Consider the following 17,468-nt stretch of genomic DNA (forward strand, 5'->3'; position numbering starts at 1 on the left):
CTGTAAGTACTCTGAGCATTCTTTAGCATTTCCCAGATTACTTTTAACCCTCAAATACTAAAATACCTCTTAGAGCCTCAGGACTTGAGACAAAGTTTTGATCTTTAAACTGTATCATCTGACACCATCACAAGCCGTACCACTATTTTAAGTGATGCTAAGAAAAAGTTGCTGCTAATTGAATATGCCATTTCTTTTAACTCTCATCCACATTACAGACGGGCTAAAATGTGAATGAGTATATTTAATAAATGAATTAGGGCTGAGGATGTACTTCAGTGGTAGATCATTTGCCTAGCATATGCAAGGCTCTGAGTTCCATCCCCAGCCCAAACAAATAAATTATGACAATTTACTTAACACCTACACGTTGCATAGAGAATATTCAGTCATGAACAAACTTCTGTAATTCATTATTCAATTAACTACATATGAAGTTCAAGTTAAAATGGACATTTTTGACATTCATTTTTCAAATTGATGTAAAAGCAAAATGCTCATATTTTAGCATTCCTGTTTCCAGTCCCAGAACAGAGCAGAAGCCATGCCTGTGATGCTGATTGTCTTTACTTTCTTGTCCTTGGAGATGATGACTTTCAGTTGGCCACTCTTGCACCTCAAGAAACATGGCAGGGTTCATTCCTTTCATCTTCAAGCTCCCAGTTAGTTTCTTAATTTAGTTTTAAAAATTCATCAGGCATGGAGATGGCAGATTAATTCCAATTTATGAATATTCTATCTTTTGCTGGACCAGTTTAATGACAAAATTTTAAAGACGAATAAAGAGAAATAACTCAGTCACGTATTTGTCCCTCTTCGTTCAATAGATTTATTTATTTGACCAGGAAATTCTGTCAAAACCAAGTCCAATGCTTGTGACACTTTCTTTAATCTTATAGGTCCATATGTGGCTTTCAGTTGCCTGAGAAATCTGTTTTCTGGCAAGTCTTCTGAAATGGAAATTCATCATCTTTTTAACTGTTCTTTCTTGTATTTGCTGATAGTGTCTTTTGCTGAAATCCTGCAGTTTTTCCCTGGAGAAAAGAAAGAGACATCCCTGTTTATCCAGAAGAGTAGTCTCTTACCTGGAATATAAACACAGAACCACCATTCAGTCAAATATAAATTAGCTCTAAGTGGGACAGAGTAAAGAAACAATTTTTCATAGGCCATTTTTCCCCTTTGAGTTTTATCTTGAATTCTCATTTACTTGCTTTAAAATCAATTAGCTTTAAAGTAAACAATAGAAGCAGAAATAAACATAAAAGTGAAGGTTTAAAATATGAAATTTTAATGAAATTCTTTTTTTATTGTGAAAATACTGTACAGAGGGGTTACAATTACATGGGCAAGATAATGAGTATATTTCTTATCAAGCATTGTAGCCTCCTCCTTTGAATTTCTTTTTTTAATCATACCTCCTACATGTAAAAAAATATGCGAATCTCTCCTCTCTGGTGGAGTCAGTTAACTTGCTGTGTACAGAATGATGCTGATTACGGAGCCTTCTCTAGTTTCCTCCCTTGCCTTTCCTTATTATTTTGTCTCCTGGAGCCAAAGTCAATCTGTTACCTAGAAAACAAGCTAGATGAGGATGAACATAGATTCTAGATTAGATTCTAGATTATACAGAACCATAGATTGTACAGAACCAACTTTTCCTGAAAAAAAAAAAAACTGAAGCAGCCTGAGTAACCATAGGAAGATGAACCCTTATTAGCAATGGCTCTGGAGGGAAACATAGGAAGGCTTCTGAAAATTAGTCAGAGAGTGATAGAAAAAGGCAGGTTTGATATAAGACTTATAGTCCCTAATTGTAGTTTTGAAATGGTTACAGTTGACATGATGTATCTCATTGAGCTCAGTGGTAAAGCCTTTTCCTAACAAGTATAATGCCCTGAGTTTGATCTCTAGTACAGAAAGAGAGAGAGAGAGAGAGAGAGAGAGAGAGAGAGAGAGAAAGAAAGAAGGAAAGAAAGAAAGAAAGGAAGGAAGGAAGGAAGGAAGGAAGGAAGGAAGGAAGGAAGGAAGGAAAAAGAAAGAAAGAGAGAAAGAGAAAGAAAGGAAAGAAAGAAAGCAAGAAAGTAGAAAGAAAGGTCAAGTCCCAATGAGAAAACTTTTATTTCAATCTTAGTAGTACACAAAAAATCCAAGTTTAAATGTTGAAAGTTGTGCTTATATTTCTTGTCAGTTATAATTGTAACATCTTTAATTGTTTTAATTGTTAATTTTGTTATATAATGATAAATACTAAGCCATAGTCTTTGAAATTATTGGCTTTCTATATCCTCATTTAGAAAAATGACCCCTTACAAAATGTGAGACTTTTAAACATTATAGTTTTAGTATATGTAGAAAATTTTAAATATATTTTAAAGTGTGTCTCAAAATGTATGATGATATTTTCATAGAAGAAATTTAGATGTACTTTCTGTTTTGTAAAAGTAAAAGACATACCTAAAAGCACAACTGCTTATAGAATCCCAAATATGGGGCTGGGAAGGTGGCTCAGTGGTAGAGTGCTTGCCTTGCATGCATGAGGCCCTGGGTTCAAATCCTCAGCACCACATAAGCAAAAAGAAAAAAATAAAGCCGGAAGTGGTGTTGTGGCTCAAGTGGTAGAGCGCTGGCCTTGAGCTGAAGAGCTGAGGGACAGTGCCCAGGCCCAGAGTTCAAGCTCTACAACCGGCCCCCCCTGCCCCAAAAAAAGAATCCCAAATATAAAATTTATTTTTTTTTAAATATAGAATATTGGAGTCTTTATTATACAGTTAACAGGCTGCAGGTGGCCAGTTGTTACAAAGGCCTGTAGCACCCAAATACACATAACACAGCTAGGAAACATGCTAGCGAGGAAAGAAAGAACAAGAACAATACCAACAAGCCAATTCAGCTCCAGTGGAGAGCTGAATTGGGATGCCATCTCCATGACTGGAGATGAGCCAGGACACAGGACACAGGACACAGGACACAGGACACGATCACAGAGACACACATGGCATCAAGTCAGTTTAATTATTTTTGATAATATGAACACAAATAAAACAATTAAGGCAAATCTGCATTATGTCACAACTTCACTTCCTGTTTTCCTTACTCATTAAAACCTTGATAAGTATAGAGGATGAAATGAACTCTATAATTACCATATGTCAAGAATTCCTTTGGACACCACCTTTAATTGAAGGCTATTTTAAAAGACATATGTATGCCAGGTTGCTGATAAGTTTTAAGACCAAGACCATCTTTTTCCATAGAATTCTTTTCCTTAACTCTACAATAAAGAGCATAAATGCCAAGATAGATAACAGTATTGAGTGTTTACTATGCTCTAGGCACTGTACTAGGAGCTTTAGCAATCTGTTTCACTTACAGCTTATCTCCATTTTTTCACACTTGGTAACCAATCAGCAAACCCAAGCCTTGTTGCTTTACCTGGCTAGCAATCATGGGTAGGGAAGAGTTCTTTCAGTACTGGCAATTCTGGGCTATTTAGTACCCAAGGTGTGTGTCTACACTATCAGAGAGGCTTAGAGCTCCAGGCCTTGGTAGTTAGGGGCCCAGTGCTTCAGAATCATGTCTAGGCATTCAGGTTATATCATGCTGCTCTGGGCTGTAACCACTGACATCTCCAGCACTTTTCAAAACACTGTTTTTATAGAGTTGATAACAGAGGGGTTACAGTTACTTGAATCAGGTAATGAGGACAATTCTTTTTGAACCACGTCTTCCCTTCCCTGGCTCTCTCTCCATTTTCCCCTCCACAAGATGGACAGTTCACTTTCCACATAGTGTAGTGTGTGCCACTGTTGTATTTGCTCATCCCTTCTCAGACTAGCTTTTGTAATCCTTGGTTCCAGTAGCAGTAGGTGGTGGCAACAGGCAGTGGCTTCTAGTATCACAGCTCACAAGCTCAGAATGTCTGAGATTTGGTTTCTTTTTTATTTTTTTTTAAATGTATTTTATTTTATTTGAGAACATACTGTACAGAGGGGCTACAATTACATGGGCAGGATAATGCATACATTTCTTACCAAGCATTGCAGCCTCCTCCTTTGTTTACCCTTCACTTCCCTTCCCCGCCTTCCCCCTCCCCCCACCCAATTTTTCTTTTTGATTTTTAAAGGTGGTACTAGGATTTGAACTCAGGGCCTTGTGCCTGCTAGGTAGCTCTCACAACCAATCCTTTTTTGTACTTTAGTGATTTTTCAAATAGAGGTTCATGTTTCTGCCCAGGCGGGCATGGATTGCAATCCTCCTGTTTACACAACCCACATAGCTGAGATGACAGACATGCCCTACCACACCCAGCTTTTGTTGGCTGATGTGGTAGTCTAAAAAACTTTTTGCCTGGGCTGGCCTCAAAACACAACCTTCCTAATCTCTGCCTCCCAAGGATTATAGGCATGAATCACTGTGCCTGGCTAGACCTTTTGTTCTTAAGATTTAGCCTTTCCAGTGATCAGAGCTTGCTGTTTCTCATCTTTACCTCATTATCTCCATCGCCCCTGCTACCTGGAATTTCTGACCTGCCAGTTCTCTGGAACTGTTCAGTCACCCTTTGGTCAATACTGCAGCTGTTATCACTGGGTGGCACGGAAACAGCTCCTGCTGTTCTTGCCTAGCTACTTCTGCCAATATCCTCCTTGTGCTACCAAGTTAACCTGCTTTAAAGATGAAGATCAAAAGTAGGCAGGAAAAGTCCACCCAAGAGAAGCCTAAGGCCAAAACATTAGGGGCAGCACAGGTCCAAGGAAGGTGTCTCTTGGCTGGTAAGCAGAAAGAGGGTGTGGCAATCATGGCAGTCCTTTTGCAAATGAAGGATTGTTTGCATCAGTCATGATACACAGTCCCTCATGTGAATGAAGGGCTGCGATTGTATAATCACAGCAGTACCTCATGCAAATGAAATACTGTGTTTGCACCAATCACAGGACTTCTGCTGGGCCAATCGGGGATGTGCTTCCCTTTTGTTCTGCATGGAAATGACTTCAAGGTCATCTGTAGTTTGCCTAAGCTTGTGAAGGGCAAAAAAATCCAGCACAAACTATTTGTATTAGAGCTAATGTGCTTTGGTTCAAACAACTTGGTTGCTGTGTAACTTCCCAAAGGTGTCTATGGAGGGTTAAAAATGGCTAGTGATACGACGAGAGTAGTCCAACGCCTGATCCTATGCTCAAGGCAGCAGGAGTTACCAGGAAGAATCTAACAGCTGTCAGTTAGGGAATCAAATTGTCCCAACTTCCATTATCTTCTCTTATCTATAGGAAAAATAAACATTAAAATGGGTGTTACACTGGAGATTTATCACTAAGTTTAACAGTACTTAATAGTGCTCTAATAAGGCTTGATTTCTGCCCCGGAGTCCCATGGAGAGGTAGGTCCCTCTAAGCTGTCTCAACAAGTTTAGCTGTGTGTTTTCTGTGTGCCTTCTGAATAGAATTTTATGTAGGGGCCAAAGGAACTCTGGTAGCTATATGTAGTCATTTTAACGTAATAAGAAATATGTGAAGAGTCAATGTTGTTTCCAGTGCTGGATAGAGTGGCAGTCTGCTGCCAATATAATGAGCTTCATGCCATTTAATATATTTTCCAATGCATAATTTTACCCATAATACATTGTTATTCCTTTTATACATTTTGAAACCTGTATACAGAAAATTGGTGTGTTTGTATGTGCATGTGTGTGTGTGGTGTTTAAAGCATTTTTCATATATATGCACACATATATGTGTATATACATACATATGCATATATATATACATCTATACATAGGTATATATGTTTATACATTCATATCATATTTATTTTAGAAAAATGTGGAGAACCTTAGAGATGAAAATGACTTGCCAATTATCCAGTATCCACAAAAAACCATTGCTAATGTATTGGTGTATATTCTTCCAGTTGTTTATATATATGCCATGTAAAAGTGTATTTAAATAAAATTTAAAACATACTTTATAGTGTGGGTATATTTTCTGTTATTCACTGGATAATGTCATAAACATTTTCATAGTCATTTAAGTTTTACCTACTGATTCTATCCATAACTTAGAATCCCATTATTTGATTCTGCTCTAATTTATTAGCTGAATTACTTATTTTTTTTATATTAACTAGGTGAAGAAAACTGTAGATATAAACATCTAATGTCTTCCTCATGATATAAGAACCAGTCCTTTAATGATTAAAAAAAAGTAAAGTGTATGCCCGGTAAAAGTAAAAGCCTTGGGTTAGATCTGTATCAATCTGAATTTTAATCCAAAATTACAAGACTGAAGGCAACCTCACAGGAATTTAGTCATTTTCCTATTTCTAGCTAAGAGTGTATCACTACCCTAGATGTGTATCTCTAAAAGCTATTCTCAAATTTAATGAACAGTTAAATGAAGAAGATTCCACAGCCTTACCCAATGCAGTATTATTATGACCTAATGTGGTTGTACAGGCTTTGGAGTTAAGAAGGCCTTATTACCAAATACCAGGTAAGGAACTTAGACTTTGACCTTGACTTTAGTACTCACTCTCATTCTCATACAAGATTTCTGAGATGATTCCTTATGGCAGTGTACATAGTATTCAAGGCCCAGTTCAGAGGTAAACATATGTCAGTTCCTCTTATATTCCCTGTCTGTCATAATGCATACAGTACTATGAGTTCTTCCTATAACAGTAATTTTTGAAAACATCTAAACACCAGTATTTGTTGCGCTAAGCCCTCTTTTGAACATTTGATTCCTTTTAAAGTCTACTTTTAGAATTTCTTAAAAATTAAGACCCTCTTAGAATTTGGGGCCCCAAATTGGACAGGCTATATTATAGTTGATCTGATGATTACAGATGGCAGGAGATTCAAGTAAACCACACACACACACACACACACACACACACACACACACACACAACTTGTATTCAGACTACTATAGCAAGAACTTGCTGTTAACATAGTTCCACTTGTAGACTACCATGACAATTATGACCAATTCTTTATGCTTTACCCTCTTTTTTGGGTGTGTGTGTGGGTTATCCAAGACTAAGACTTCAACTTGTTACCTTGTACTTTTGCTCATGGGCTGGTATTCTACCAACTGTGCCATGCCTTTAACTTATTTCTTGATATTGATTCTTCATTTTGCTTAGAGTCAGTTTGTTGGTTTCATTAATTTGGCTTGGTTTTCAAATGCCAAACTATTTGAGTTTAATACTGTGGTCTTATGTACTTCACACACACATACACACACACACACACCTATTTTTAAAGTTACTGACATTAAATTTAGAGCAAATGATTTTGTACATACTTCCTCAGATAAATGGGAAGGCAGTGTACTAGGGAAAAGTATAGACATGATATAGGAATGGAAGCTACTTTGTTTGATAGCATTTTTAAAAATGTAAGTCCAGTAGCATTAAAAATAATTCAGACTTACAAGTCTGAATAGATTTTAATATGTTATCTATGTGGATTATGAGCTTGTAGGTTTGGGCACTGATTCCTGTAATTACCAATGTTTGAAAGACACTTGTGAGGGTGAGGATATGGAGAAGGTAACCAAAAGGAAGATATATAATTACCACACCCTGCCTTCCTATCAGGAACTCTGGATATTTAAAGTAAATTAGGACTTTTATATAGGCCTTTCTACCAAAGGGCATCTCATATTGCCCTGAATGTAATCAATCTTGCAACCAATAAGTATCTTCTGCTACATGAATTATTAGCTCATAGGTCTATCAAAGACCAAGGTGGAAAAAGATCTATGCTTCCCTGTTCCAGGCTGATCACAAATTCCTGGACTCAGGCTACCGGGGCAATTTTTATAGTGAAGGGAAAACACTGGACTAGACATCAGAAGACCTGGTTTCTGCTTCAAATATTTCATTTACTTACTCTGACTCCAGCCAAGGTTGTGGGCCTCTGTTTTTCTGTTTGTATAATGGAAATAGTATACTTGTTCTAATTGCATCCTAGAACTGTAGTATGGCAAGATCATTGATAGGAAAGTGTTTAAAAAATCCTATGAGGTTTCTATAAAATCCAGGAATTAAGAAGAAAAAGGATGTAGAATCACACAATTTCCTTGGAATTTCAAACAGTTTCTGTTTCCATCTATGGCTAACTACTGAACATATGTTTTCATATTAATGTAAGTATTAAATGCATAGCTATGCTATGAATAGCTATGACAGCAAAGTGTTGAAAGAACCTTTAAGTTCCTTTGATAATTAACAAAGGAACTAATCCTTTCAAGGTAAAGCAGCTTAGACTTGTCTCACTACTTGTACTCTGCCTGACTTTCTTGAAAGAAAAATTCTTTTAAGAGTTTTCTAAGAACATGTGCAGTAAATTTGGCCCTTGAGCAAGGAAAGTAGGCAGCTCAAGCTTCTTTCTTCAATAACAACTTTAAGGGCTTTGTTTATCTTTGTGTTATTAAGGGACACTTGGATAAATACTTCATTGAGTAATGGTGCTGTGGCAAAACTAAAGTTTATTTAGGACACTGCTCCACCCAAGGTGAGCAATTAAAACAGGTGTGTAAACCCAAACCCCTTGGCTCTCCCAGGAAACCCAGTCCGTAAGCAAGCAGTAGTAGAAATGAAAAGGGGGTTGGGACACATGGAACGAATGAGGGTGAGAAGAAATAGGGAGAAGGTTCTATAGAATGAAAACAATGTGGATGGTGATAAGAGAATTTCAATCAGTGAAAACCATCCTGACTGCTCAAAATAGTGTGTCCAAGTTAATTCAAATTAAGGTGACGTAACAGTTAATTGTAAGAAGACATTTCTCTATACAGTATAATAGCAACCATCTTATTTTAAATGTAGCCAAGGAAGAACTGTGTTTACTCATGTGATTGGGTTTCCTCATTTCCCACACCTGGGGAAGTATCAGCTAATATTGATTTAGCACTAATTTATACCTGCTGTTGAGGGCCAACTACAATGGAGGAAAACTGGTACAAATTAGTGGGGTTCCGTAGTCACAGAGAGAGACTGTGCTGTGACTGTTGTCAGTACAAATCACTTTTTCTAGAGAAGGGTAGAAAAATATTTTTCACAGACCTGATCTACTCTCGGTACCTCTACTATTATTAAGGTGCTCAAGATTCTATTGAAGGAAGTTAGGAATAGGTAAGTTCAGTGACATCACATTAAAAACTATTTAGTTTATTAATCTGGGAGCTAGGCAAACTAGAAGCAAAACAAAACCTAAATTATCTGAGATATATTATAAATAACTGTGAGGTAGTCATATCCATTTGTCTTCTCATTAGTGAAATTCTTTATAATAAAGAAACATGTATACTCTAGTCTTTTAAACATTATTGTAGCTTATTTGTAATTGTAGCTGGCCTTTATTTCTGGTCTCACTTCTCCTTCTTTCTGAAAACCACTTCATTCTTTTCTCTCAGAATGCAGGCTTCCCTTGCTTCTTGGTACTTCTGGCAGAAAGGCCACCTCTTGTATAGGTAGGTTTCTCTGCTCACCTATCTAAGAGGCTTAGTGGAATAATATCAATTTCCTTTTTAAAAACAATTAGTGTACCTAAACTGTGAAAAGTAAGAAGTATTACATGACATTTTCATACCTGCATATACTTTGATTATATCCACCCATTCTGATACCCTTTCTTATTCCCTCAATTTCCCCTTCCACTTCCCTAATAGTCCCTTTTTAAAATCCTCCCCTGCCACTTACATAAACAATATGATACTGGTGCCATTTTAATCTTCAGATCCATTTTCCTGCAGATGACGTAATTTCATTTTGTATAGGCAAATAAGACTATGGTATATATTTCCATTTTATTAATCTATTCATCCACTGATGGACATCTAGGCTAGGTTGTGTATAGTTACAGAAGTGGATGTGCAGGTATCTCAATGATAGTCTGGCTTTGATCCTTTTGAGTATATACCCAGAAGTAGGATACCTTAACCTTTCATTTCTTAGCTCCAGAAAATTTGATGAGACCAACTCTAGTTGTCAAAATCAGGTTGAATCAACTGTTATTAGAGGAGCAAGGTTATTTTAAACAAGCATAGTGACCAGGTCCAAGTTTTCTGTATGTTGTGAATGGGTTCATTCTCAAAGAAGAGGGTCACTTGCTTGCCAGATATCCCACGCAGCAACTACCAACCCATTCTTCTAGACATTCAATCTGTTTTGTTAAGATTATTTCCCTCTGTCTTCTTTCCTAGTTTTTCTTTTTTTTTAAATACTTTCTCCTTCTATTCATGTATACTTTCCCAAAACATTTTCATTGGCTTCCTGTTCCCTTATTTCTATGCCTTTCTCCTTTGTGAATTTCATCTGTGCCCATAGCTTCGACTACCATGTATGTATATGGAAAATTCCCAAATCCTTATTCCTATTATTCACAACTTCATTATTCCTTTTTAAAAAAATAACAGCCTCCACTTGAACAACTTCTGGGTTTTAAATCTGTAGCTGAACTCAATATCTTTTCCCCAAACCTCTACCACTTTGTCCTCCTGTCCTGGCTGCCATGTTCCTGTTAAAGCTATGCCGAGTTTTTCAAGATCCCAAGCTAAAAACCGCAGAATTGTCTGTCTCCCCTTTTATGGTTCACACAACCTACCACCAGTTGGGAGGCATCATTTACATCTTTGCTTTCATCATTGACATATTTACATTTTTACTTTCTCCACACCCTCTGTCATTTCCCTAACTTTCACTACCTGAACTCCTTTGGACTATTCTCAAAGCCTTATAAATCATCTTTCATCCTTCAGTGTTTAACTCTTCTTGCATTCAGTTCCATAAAGCTCCATTCTTGTTCTCCCACTTATTCAAAAATCTTCAACAGAGTAGGAGAATGAAGTCATAACATTCAATGTGAAAACTATAAAATTAGGAAAATTGAGAGGAGGGGTGGGTTGAGAGAGAGAGAGAGAGAGATGGAGAGAAACATAAGAGGGGTGGTATTGATCAAGATGCTTTGTATTCATAAACAGACATGTTGAATGGTAACCATTCAGTACAACTACTTAAAGATAATAAAAACATAATGAAAAAATCTTCAATATCTGTCCAATGCATACTCATAAAGTGTAACATACTCCCCCCCCCCTCCTACCTGACATCAACATTGTCTTCCACTGACCATCAGCCATTGGCTGCAATCGTCTCCTTGCAGGTTGGATGTGCATTTCTGACTACAGGACTTCAGCACTTTTTCTGGAGCCTTCCCTCAAAAGGGACATGTACATAAGTGTTTTTTTTTAATGGAAGTCATACATTCAAATGGGGTTTTAAAATTTATTTGGGCATCTTTATTTACCGAAGTGTGTTCTACATTCTGCAGTGATACTTCTCAGATATTTCATAAGTAACTTAATTGGGGACTTTTTATGGTTTGATGTCAGGATAATACCATTAAATTTTCATATAGGTTTATTAGATACATTAGTGTAGACCTATGCAATAAGATGCTGAACAGGTACTCAGAAAATTGTATGATACTAAAACTTAAAATCATAAAAAGGAACTTTTCTGGTCAAGTACTGCCAATGAATTGCTTATACCTTAAAAAGAGCCCTTCATTACATTTACTCAGGTGGTAAAAAGTAAAATTCTTCTATAAAAGAAGCTAATGAAACACTTGTATAACTGTAACCTCCCACTTCCAAATGCTATGATATAAAGCAGATTTCCTTCAGAGGACAGCTTTCCTGTATTGTACACACTGGGCTTGGGACTTCAACAAAAGAAATGTTACAATGTGGAAAGAGTTAGACTTTACATTTCTTTCATCCGCCCCCCCCCTTCCCCAATGCTATCTATTAATATGCTGGCTTTTTACAAGATAATCTTTTCATTCAGTGGTAAACAAATACTTCTATGTCTGCTTAGGCTATGTGCCATTGGCATCATACTTAGCTACCAGAGTTGCTGAGGAGATGAAAACTGAAACTTTGGTTCCTTGTAGGAATAACTGCATAGTTACTCTTCTGATGACATTACCAGTTACAAATAAAATCTTTGATTTCTAGTGTTTCTTCTGAATTTCTTAAAAAGATAAAATGTCCTTATTTACAGGTAGAGATGTTCTCTACTGAATTACATGTCATTTATTTTCAGTTCCTTTACACAAGCCCCTTGAGAATAGCTGTTTGTAGCAAGGAGCTAGAACTACCAATCAGCAGATGTCGCTCCTTAACTGATATTCCTTAACTGTCCTTCTGGGTCAATTTCAGTTGTGTTTTCTTTTTCCTGTTTCAACTGCCTTTTCTCCATTACTAATTTCAATTTCAATTTTCTACCTCTGATGAGCCTCCATGAACCATGAGGACTAATATTTAAAAAATCTTCTATTATGAGTGCCAGCTCTGATGCAAATGTATGTGTGGTTTACAGTAGCCACATGAAACATTTTTCTGTGCAGCAGCATGGTGGGAATGGAAGACAGATTGGAGTAGATTGAATAGGAAGCCAGAAACGAAGTGTGGATGTCTCACTCCAAAAGTATTGCTGTGGGAGCATCAAAGAATCTGACTGCAGCTAGAAAGGATAGTACTGGAATCTTTGCTTTGCTTATTTGATGTTAGTATGATTGCATGCTCAGATCAAGAATTTACAGCAGAGTTACACTGGGTTTTTTAAAAAAAAATATATGTAAAACATGTTACTAAATATATGTACATGTTTTTGCAGCAGAGATATACTTGTTCTTATCAAATATTTTTTTCTGATGATAGAAATTTTAGTTTATGAGATAAGCAATGGCTAAAATTTGCTATTCTTTCAACACCATTGAACAAATCCTTATTGATTATTGTCTACCATGTACTAAGCACTACAGAGATTCAGCAGTTATAAAATTGATATGCAGGATACAGGTTGACCCATTGTAACAATGAAACATACAAGACACTACATTGAAAACAAACTTTACAACTTCGGAGGTGGGGGGGGTAGTTGTGGAGGTGGGAGGGAAGGGATGGTAGGGGAAAAACAAAGGAGGGGGTAACAATGCTCAATAGGAAATGTACTCATTACTCATGTAACTGTAACCCCTCTGTACAGTATCTTTACAATAAAAAATATTTTAAAAACTGATATGCAGTTTTGCCTTCAACAAAAATAATTATATATGTATATACATATTGTTGTACCACATATCTATATGTACATATAATATAGATATATCCAATATCTATACATAGATATTATATATACAGATATTTATATATCTATATCTATAGCTATAAACATAGATATGTCTATATAGTAGTAGCAAGAGATACAGATATACCTATATGTATATAGATATACACAGATATCTATAGATATATACATAGATAATTTGTGATAGTTGAATTATAATGGGTAATGTGAAAAAATTCAATGATTAGGAGAAGCCTAAGAAGTACTTGAGATTCTCAGAAGGTTTTCATGGAGTAGTGATACTAAAACTTGAAGTAACTGTTTATATATGATCAATAATCTAGAGTAAAGATCTGGTAGGAACAAGGGAGCAGGCTATGTGGATATCTGGGATAAGAACCTACTAAAAACAAGGAAGGCCTAGTACAAAGGAACATGTAGACAGTTGTAAGGAGTAAGGAGTTTTACTTTAAGCATCTATCAGAGACAAAAATCCAAACCAGGCTTTATCATTGTTATTAGAAATCCACTTAGAAAAGAATTTAATCAGCATAAGATGAATATCATTGCAGATCTATTTAATGTTCTCTCCCAGCCATGACCTCATTGCTGATACTGATAGTCTGGACTGTTTCTTAGATGTGGATGACTCTTGGATATTATATTAGCTCATTTTTAATTCCTGTAGCAAAATACTTGAGGCAGGTAAACTTGATAAAGAAAACAAGCTTATTTCCACCCAAGGTTCAGGAAGTGCAAGGTCAAGGGACCTCATTTGTGATGGTCCACTTGCTGGCAGACTCACTAGGTGTCCCATGGTAAGAGACGGAATGTGGGTATATGTATGTTAGGTTTCTTTCTTTCTTCTTATAAATCCACTATGAGCCAATCATGGGGGGTCTACCCTAGCATCTTTATCTACTCCTAATTACCTCCTAAAGGTCCCACCCCTAAACACTCTAGTCAGATTAAGTTTCTACTCACTTAATACCTCACAGCGGGAATTAAATTTCAGCATGAGTTCTAGGGGACATTCAAACTATAGCAGATGCTCAGCTTAGAAAATCCACAGAATGGATAGAACCAAAGGGAAAGGTTTCCAGAGCTTTGTAGGACTGAGGATTCTTCCTTTTCTTGCTCCACGGGGGCAGCATACTGATTATATGTAGGCAATTACTCTAAGTTTTAATCTAACCTAAAATGTGGCCCATTATTTTAGAATTAAGAAGTAAAGATAACAGAAGTCTACCTTGGATTAGTTAATAGGGGATTCTTGTTTCACAGATAGCCAAGGTATAGACTACTGAGAACAGTATGTCTCATGCCATTGTGCTATCATTTTGTCTTCTTGCCAAGACACCACAGTAAAATATGACATGACTAATATTAAGCCTTATAGAGAAATTGCAGAATTTTTTGCATTCAGCACAATAGGGAAAATATGTACTGGGACTATCTATCCCACAGCTAGTATAGGAGTCTAACAACAAATTTCTATCCTATCTGGGAATATTTCTCCAAAACTTCTATTTACTCTTACAGCCTGCTATTTTCAATAATAATAAAATATTGTGAACTCAGCAAACATACATTTGAAAGCAGGTACTGAATTTACTTTAGTTCACTCAATTTATGTGGTTTGAACTTATTAAATATGACCATTACTGCTTACTTCATGAGAAACAAGGTTTCAGATACAAATTTTCTTTAGCAAAGAGAAGGTAACTGAATTTCCAAATAGGTCATGATTACCTAACTCTTTGTGGGTCTGCAAGAGATATGTGATTTAAGTTTGCTATAGAAGATTTGAGTAAACTGATAATCCTTAAATAATACAGCCAGGTATATTGTTTTAGTTCTATGTCAAGTACTGATCATTGTAATTGGGGCTTAATATAAATTTAGAATTATTGTTATTTAATGGGTTGAGGTTGTTCTATACTTATATTTAGCAATGACCAGATGATATTAATATAATGAAATTATGCAACTTAGACATTTTACCACTATTTTATAACCTCAACTAATTTTTATCTGTCAAATGTTTTATTCTTTTTTATTGTGAAAATACTGTACAGAGGGGTTACATGGATAATGAATACATTTCTTATCAAGCATTGTAGCCTCCTCCTTTGTTTCCCTTTCCCATCCCTTCCCATCCTTCCCCCCCCAATCCTTCCAGCTACCCCCACCCCCTTAAATGTTTTATTCTTGCTATTCTGAAAAAAGTCACCAAAAACTTTTTACTCAAAAAGAATTTAATCTCTTATTTAACTTCTACACTAATTTTTATATGGGAAAGGCAATACAATATGGAAGTTGCATCAAATTTAGAAGAGAATTTTGGCTTTAATAATTAAATGCTATTCTAAAATTGAAAACCTAGTGAGGTGTTTTCACTAGTAAAATTTCTTTTGAACTATTAAGGACTTAATCTCTCAGAGAAGAAAGTACATTTTTAATACTTTTTATTGTAAAAATACTGTACAGAGGGGTTACAGTTACATGAGTAACTATTTCCTATAGAGCACTGTTACCCCTCCTTTGTTTTTCCACTACTATCCCTTCCCTCCCCAACCTCCCCAACTCCCCTCCCCAATTGTAAAGTTCGTTTTCAACATAGTATCAGACTTTTAGTTTTGTGTGCACAGCTGGGGTTTGAATTCAAGGGTTCTTGCTTTCCTGGAGCTTTTTCACTCAAGGCTGGCATTCTACAACTTGAGCCACACCTCCACTTCTGGCTTTTTGCTGGTTAATTGAGATTTGTGTTACTGGACTTGCTGCAAACATGATCCTCAGGTGTCAGCCTCTTGAGTATTTTAAGATTATGGGCACAAACCACTGGTTCTCAGTGGATTGTTGACCTAGTCTTCTGCTTTAGATTCTTAGCTTCCTACTTACTAGCTGAGTAATTTCAGTCAAGATCTTTAGTCAATGACCTTCAGTCATTGTTCCCCAAGCTACGAATGCATTGGGGGATAACAGAACATACCTTGTGAATTATGTGAAGAATGAACACATACAAATGTTCTTAGAACAGTGGCTGGCCCATGGTGAATGTTCACTAGATGTTATCTATTATTTTCATCTGTGATAAAGTGAGGCACTATCAGTACTGTAATAGGATAAAGTACTGGGTGAAAATTTTGTATTTTTATTGGGTTGCATAAAAAAATTCAAAAAGAACCTAGCACACTTTCTGATGAGCACACACAGGAGCAAAGAAGAGATGGTTCCTCTAAGTGAAATTGACCTTTGCATATAGTGCCTGAAATCAGAGGAGGCTTGTCAATGTAGGCAGACACCAGGCCACCAGGCCACCAAACGTCCACCAATCTAACATCTGCTTCTCCTTTTTAGAACTTATGGAAATTAATGGAAGGCATCTGATGTAGATCCTGCTTAAGGTTTAGAACTTTTATTGGGGCAGTAAATTTAGCTTTTGGATAGTCATTCAAAAATCTTTGCACCTCCTTCATTACAGAATATTATTATTTACCACAATGAATGATTTTTACATTGCGTCTGGTAATTATGTTTCCCCAGAGGCCATTGGCTTCAGGAAAGGCAACAGGGTGCCCTCCATTAGTGGATCCGAGAGCGTGAGGACGTAGAATTCCTGGCTGACCTCTGCTATTGAGGGTTGTAGTCTTGAAACTCAGAATGTGACTCTCCCTGTTCGCTGAGTACCTGTAAATGTTAGGATAGGCAGGAAAGGGAGGTGTCCCAGACACCGTTTCGGTTCAATAGTATTTCTGATTCCTAAGGGTGCGAAACCCATGGAAAGTCTAACTAACCTTGAAAAAAAATCTAGTCTTCTGGTTCTCACTCTACCAAACATCCCGGATGCAAGTGTGTTTGCAAAGTAAGTTTGCCGAATGTTTCAAGTTGTACAGGCGGCCCAGGAGGGTGGGACGCTCGCAACCGGCTTACCGGGGCGTGCCAGTGTCTGTGGGTGTCGGAGCACGCGCAGGACACACTCGGACCCACGTTCCCCGTCTTGCTCGCACCTCAAAGGCTGTCAACTCTCCTGCCCCTCCCCGCGCGCACCGCCCCCTCCTCACTCTTCCACCACCCCCATGTCCCGCCCCCAAAGGAAGATTCTCAACTGTGGTTGGAAGAAGCTTCTTTCATTCTTAGCCCAGGACCAATCATTCGAGTTCTGGTGGAGGGCGGGGGAGCCAATGGGGACTTTCGCTGCGGCAGCTGCCGGGCCGAGCGCCGGGAGGCGGTGCCGGGGGCGGGCTGCGGGAGGAGGATTAGTTGCCTTTCCAAGTGAGAAGCTAGTAGAGGCGGCGACGACGGCGGGGACGGCGGCGGCGTTCGCGGTG

At 37.3% G+C, this 17,468-nt stretch overlaps 1 long non-coding RNA gene across 1 annotated transcript; it reads right to left on the reverse strand.

Moving 5' to 3' along the window:
* Positions 1-815: 815 nt before the first annotated feature.
* Positions 816-17,134, reverse strand: LOC138809713 (uncharacterized). The gene is made up of 2 exons (XR_011366928.1): positions 17,071-17,134; positions 816-1,085 (listed from the first exon to the last, which is right to left on the reverse strand). It is a non-coding gene; the product is annotated as an uncharacterized lncRNA (long non-coding RNA).
* Between the last annotated feature and the right edge of the window lie 334 nt (positions 17,135-17,468).

The sequence above is a fragment of the Dipodomys merriami genome, unplaced genomic scaffold (genome assembly GCF_024711535.1).
Source record: "Dipodomys merriami isolate MVZ:Mamm:240054 unplaced genomic scaffold, mDipMer1.0.p SCAF_5, whole genome shotgun sequence".
NCBI lineage: Eukaryota > Metazoa > Chordata > Mammalia > Rodentia > Heteromyidae > Dipodomys > Dipodomys merriami.